Source organism: Hemibagrus wyckioides, linkage group LG04 (assembly GCF_019097595.1).
Source record: "Hemibagrus wyckioides isolate EC202008001 linkage group LG04, SWU_Hwy_1.0, whole genome shotgun sequence".
Lineage (NCBI taxonomy): Eukaryota > Metazoa > Chordata > Actinopteri > Siluriformes > Bagridae > Hemibagrus > Hemibagrus wyckioides.
In genome coordinates, this window is record NC_080713.1 from 33,127,145 (window position 1) to 33,134,268 (window position 7,124).

A 7,124-nucleotide genomic window follows, 5' to 3' on the forward strand; every position below is an offset into this window, starting at 1 on the left:
CACTCCACTAACACACTCCACCAACACACTCCACTCAACACACTCCACTCAACACACTCTCCATCAACACACTCCACCAACACACTCCACCAACACACTCCACTCAACACACTCCATCAACACACACACTCCACTCAACACACTCCACCAACACACTCCACCAACACACTCCATCAACACACTCCACCAACACACTCCACTAACACACTCCACTAACACAGTCTCACCAACACACCTCCACCAACACACTCCACCAACACACTCCACTAACACACTCCACTAACACACTCCATCAACACAGTCCACTAACACACTCCATCAACACACTCCACTAACACACTCCATCAACACACTCCACCAACACACTCCACCAACACACTCCACAACGCACTACAAGACACTCCACCAACACACTCCACCAACACACTCCACCAACACACTCCACTAACACACTCCACCAACACACTCCACCAACACACCCACTCAACACACTCCACCAACACACTCCACCAACACACTCCACCAACACAGTCCACTAACACACTCCACCAACACACTCCACTCAACACACTCCACCAACACACTCCACCAACACACTCCACCAACACACTCCATCAACACACTCCATCAACACACTCCACCAACACACTCCACTAACACACTCCATCAACACACTCCACCAACACACTCCACCAACACACTCCATCAACACACTCCACCAACACACTCCACTAACACACTCCACCAACACACTCCACCAACACACTCCACCAACACACTCCACCAACACACTCCACTAACACAGTCCACCAACACACTCCACCAACACACTCCACCAACACACTCCACCAACACACTCCACCAACACACTCCACCAACACACTCCACCAACACACCCACTCAACACAGTCCACCAACACACTCCACTCAACACACTCCATCAACACACTCCACCAACACACTCCACTAACACACTCCATACGCACTACAAGACACTCCACCAACACACTCCACCAACACAGTCCACCAACACACTCCACTAACACAGTCCACCAACACACTCCACCAACACACTCCACCAACACACTCCACTAACACACTCCACCAACACACTCCACCAACACACTCCACCAACACACTCCACTAACACAGTCCACCAACACACTCCACTAACACACTCCACCAACACACTCCACCAACACACTCCACCAACACACTCCACCAACACACTCCACTAACACAGTCCACTAACACACTCCACCAACACACTCCACCAACACACTCCACCAACACACTCCACTAACACACTCCATCAACACACCCACCAACACACTCCACTCAACACACCCACTAACACACTCCACCAACACACTCCACTAACACACCCACCAACACACTCCACTCAACACACTCCACCAACACACTCCACTAACACACTCCATCAACACACTCCACCAACACACTCCACTAACACACTCCATCAACACACTCCACCAACACACTCCACCAACACACTCCACTAACACACTCCACTAACACACTCCATCAACACACTCCACCAACACAGTCCACTAACACACTCCACTAACACACCCACTAACACACTCCACCAACACACTCCACTAACACACTCCATCAACACACTCCACCAACACACTCCACCAACACACCCATACGCACCATAAGACACTCCACTAACACACTCCATCAACACACTCCACTAACACACTCCATCAACACACCCACCAACACACTCCATCAACACACTCCATCAACACACTCCACCAACACACTCCATCAACACACTCCACTAACACACTCCATCAACACACCCACCAACACACTCCACCAACACACTCCATCAACACACTCCACCAACACAGTCCACTAACACACTCCACCAACACACTCCACCAACACACTCCACCAACACACTCCATCAACACACTCCACCAACACACTCCACTCAACACACTCCACTAACACACTCCACTAACACAGTCCATCAACACACTCCATCAACACACTCCACTAACACACTCCACTAACACAGTCCATCAACACACTCCATCAACACACTCCATCAACACACTCCACTAACACACTCCACTAACACAGTCCACTAACACACTCCACCAACACACTCCACCAACACACTCCACCAACACACTCCACTAACACACTCCATCAACACACTCCACTAACACACTCCACTAACACAGTCCACTAACACACTCCACCAACACACTCCATCAACACACTCCACCAACACACTCCACCAACACACTCCACCAACACACTCCATCAACACACTCCATCAACACACTCCATCAACACACTCCACCAACACACTCCACCAACACACTCCACCAACACACTCCACTAACACACTCCACCAACACACTCCACTAACACACTCCACTAACACACTCCATCAACACACACACTCCACTAACACACTCCACCAACACACTCCACTAACACACTCCACTAACACAGTCCACCAACACACTCCACTAACACACTCCATCAACACACTCCACCAACACACTCCACTAACACACCCCCACTAACACAGTCCACCAACACACTCCACTCAACACAGTCCACCAACACACTCCACCAACACACTCCACCAACACACTCCACCAACACACTCCACTAACACAGTCCACCAACACACTCCACCAACACACTCCACTAACACACTCCACCAACACACTCCACTAACACACTCCACTAACACACTCCATCAACACACTCCACTAACACACTCCACCAACACACTCCACTCAACACACTCCACCAACACACACCCACCAACACACTCCACTAACACACTCCACCAACACACCCATCAACACACTCCACCAACACACTCCACCAACACAGTCCACTAACACACTCCACTAACACACTCCATCAACACACTCCACCAACACACTCCACCAACACACTCCATACGCCACCATAAGACACTCCACTAACACACTCCACCAACAACACACTTCCACTAACACACCCACCTAACACACTCCACCAACACACTTCCACCAACACACCTCTCCACTAACACACCTCCACCAACACACTCCACTCAACACACTCCACCAACACACTCCACTAACACACTTCCACCAACACACTCCACCAACACACTCCACTCAACACACTCCCACCAACACACTCCACCAACACACCTTTCCACCAACACACTCCACTAACACAGTCTCACCAACACACCTCCACCAACACACTCCACCAACACACTCCACTAACAAAGTCCACCAACACACCCACCAACACACTCCACCAACACACTCCACTAACACACTCCACTAACACACTCCACTAACACACTCCATCAACACACTCCACCAACACACTCCACCGCCAACACAGTCCATCACTAACACAGTCCACTCTCAACACACTCCACCAACACACTCCACTAACACACTCCATCAACACACTCCACCAACACACTCCACTCAACACACTCCATACGCACTCACATAAGACACTCCACTAACACACTCCCACCAACACACTCCACTCAACACACTCCACTAACACACTCCACCAACACACTCCACTCAACACACCTACCACCAACACACTCCACCAACACACTCCACCAACACACTCCACCAACACTAACACACTCCACCAACACACTCCACCAACACACTCCACCAACACACTCCACCAACACACTCCACCAACACACTCCACCAACACACTCCACCAACACACTCCACCAAACACCACCCACTAACACACTCCACCAACACACTCCACTAACACACTCCACTAACACACTCCACTAAACACACTCCACTAACACACTCCATCAACACAGTCCACTCAACACACCCACCAACACACTCCACCAACACACTCCACTCAACACACTCACATACACACTCCTACCAACACACTCCACCAACACACTCCACTAACACAGTCCACTAACACACTCCATCAACACAGTCCACTAACACATCTCCACTCAACACACTCCACTCAACACACTCCATACACACCTCCCACTAACACACTCCACCAAACACACTCCATCAACACACCTCCACTAACACACTCCATACACACTCCATACACACTCCACTTAACACACTCCATCAACACAATTCAGAATGCTGTGTGTTTCAACTGAACATTAATTCATTGCTGAGTCTTAGTGATGAGTGTTTGTTAGTGAATAATGATCTGATTTTAATTGTAATCGCCTCATCTGTTTACAGCTGGTACAGTAGTGCGGAGATGCTACAGGAAATGTAAACGACACCATCACTCCAGGGTCAAAGCTGCAATTTTTCAGCCGCCTGTAATTTCTGGCTACGCATTTCTCCAAGGTGCAGAAAGCAAGTGCCCATATGGGCCTGATGAACAACTTTCCAGGTCAGAGGGTCATCCCAGAAATATCCAACTTGTCCAATCTGGAATGTAAATGTATCTCATAGGCCATTGATTTCTGTTGAAGAAAGGACATTAATCAGTTACAGTTACATTATTTATCTGTTTAGTGTCACCCAGATGAGGAAGGGTTCTCTTCTGAGCCTGAAGTTCCTCCTCAAGGTTTCTTCCTCAGATCATCTCAGGGAGTTTTTCCTTGCCACCGTCACCACAGGCTTCCTCATTAGGGATTATTAAATAAAAATAAGGATAAGATAGTTTAATAATTAAATTTAATAATTTATTTTTATTTCTAGTTATTAGTTATTTATTTATTTTTTTCCTCTCCTTTCTCTGTTTATCTTCTTTTTGTAAAGTTGCTTTGAGACAATGTCCATTGTAAAAGGTGCTATACAAAATAAATTGAATTGAATTTGAATTTTGAAAATGAAAAGAAGACAGATCACATGTTTTATTAAACACTGAGTGTATGTGTAATGTGTAATGCAGTGTGTGTGTGTAGGTGATGACAATGGTGTCTGGGTTTGGACCCCTTTATCACTGCAGGAACCTTCTCTCTGCTACCCTCTCTGCACTGGCCTCACTCACAGTGCCCCAAAAGTCTCTCCAGGGTCAGAGAGAGAAGCCTCACTAGCTCAGCTAATATACCTTCATGGCTACACTCCACACTAGTTCACTCACACACTGAGCGCATTAGCACATTGAACATACTGCACACCAACATCACCGCTTAGTACACACCTGGTAGCAGTTTGGTACAGCAAGACACCAGCACTCCCTCTCTCTCTCTCTCTCTCTCCTCACTCTCTCTCTCTCTCTCTCTCACTCTCTCTACCTCTCTCTTCACCTCTCTCTCTCTCTCTCACTCTCTCTCTCTCTCTCTCTCTCTCACTCTCTCTCTCACTCTCTCTCTCTCTCTCTCCTCTCTCTCTCTCTCTCACCTCTCCCTCACCTCCTCTCTCCTCTCCTCTCTCTCTCTCTCTCCTCACCTCTCTCTCTCCTCCTCACCTCTCACTCTCTCTCTCTCTCTCTCTCTCTACTCTCTCCCCACTCTCACCTCTCTCTCTCTCTCTCTCACTCTCACTTTCTCTCTCTACTCTCTCTCTCTCACTCTCACACTTTCTCTCTCTCTCTCTCTCTGTTTCCAGGCTCCTGTGTATGGACAACATCTACAAAGCGCTGCATTTCTTTTCGGCTAAAGGTCACTTGGGTAAAAACAATGAACCCATCCGAGGCCAATACGCTTCTAACCTTCCTCATCAGCCGTGGGCCTTCCATCCTCTCATTGGTGAGCAAAAAGTGTACAGAGGAGTTGTGTAGATTCAAGAGTTTTATCATCCTTATTAAACCCCTCTCTCTCTTCCTCTCCAGCTGAGCTGGAATGTTATCAGCCCTAATCATCTCTAACTTCTTCCTGGCCTCTTACGCTCTCATTAACTCTCTCCCTTGTTTCCACGCCTCCTATGCTAAATCTCCAGGTTAGTGTTCCTGACAACTGTGCACTGGCTCCTTCACCACTAATTTAAACTGGAAATACAATGAAAATGAAATACAAATATCAAGAAATAGAAAACTTAATGTAGAGTATAAAGAGATTCACTTTTCTCATTCAGTGTTAAATTGGGTGGGGCTTATCATAGGTATTGCTCCACCTCAGTTAATCACCATCAGTGAAGATCTGAAGTGAAGTGGGAATTTATTGTCCAGTGTCACTCAGATGAGGATGAGGTTCTCTTAAGAGCCTGGTTCACCTCCTTGAGGCTTGGTCAATAGGATAAATATTAATTTAATTTTAAACTTCATTTTTATCCCACATTTCTTATATTTCTGTACAGCTGCTTTGCTACAGACAATCTCTATAATTAAACACTACTATACAAATAAGTTGAAATTGAATTGAATGAGAGCTAAACTAACTCCCCTCTTAGGCTGGAGGCCGGGCGTGATAAGTACTACAATACATGTGGCTGTCTCTGTTTGGGGCCATGTTGTGTTACGCCTGTGATGTTTGTCATTAACTGGTGGGCTGCACTTCTCACATATGCTATAGTAGATCTTCCTGTACCTCTATGTCACCTGGCCAAAAAGCCAGGTAATGACCACACTCCACGCTAACATCTTCATTTCACCTGTTAATGAACCACTCTGTTTATTTAGCAGTGATGAAGTAATGGGTTATGATTTACAGACCTATCAGTCCACATATGCCAGCTTAGTGGTTTATCATAGACCTGACAGCACACTTGCAAACACAGCACGTAGAAATGAATTAATAATAAAACTCAGACCTGATTCAGACTGGATAAGAGAAATCTAACAGAACTCTCTGTAGATTAATATCTGAGCAGAAGAATTAATGATTAATGACTAATGACTCAAAGATCAATGGTTTAATTTTCCTCATCCTGCAGATGTGAACTGGGGTTCCTCAAAGCAGGCTGTGACCTTCATTAACGCTGGAACAACACATTGATTTTATCAGGAGTGAATGAACAAGTGTTAAAAACTTCCAGGTAATGAGTGTACCATTAACACCTTCACTGGTCAGGCCTGGTGGGGTGGAGCTGCAGTCTCTACTCTTTCTTACACACACTCTGATCATACCCTGTATATCTACAAGTTTACACTCTTATTATTATTTACAGATGATCAGGTGGCATCCAGCCTGTGGTGGGCTCTCTCTGGCC

At 46.7% G+C, this 7,124-nt stretch overlaps 1 pseudogene; it reads left to right on the forward strand.

The window, feature by feature from the left end:
• Positions 1 to 6,910, forward strand: part of LOC131351578 (solute carrier family 12 member 1-like) — a 41,829-nt pseudogene extending 34,919 nt beyond the window's left edge.
• The last annotated feature ends 214 nt before the right edge of the window (positions 6,911 to 7,124 follow it).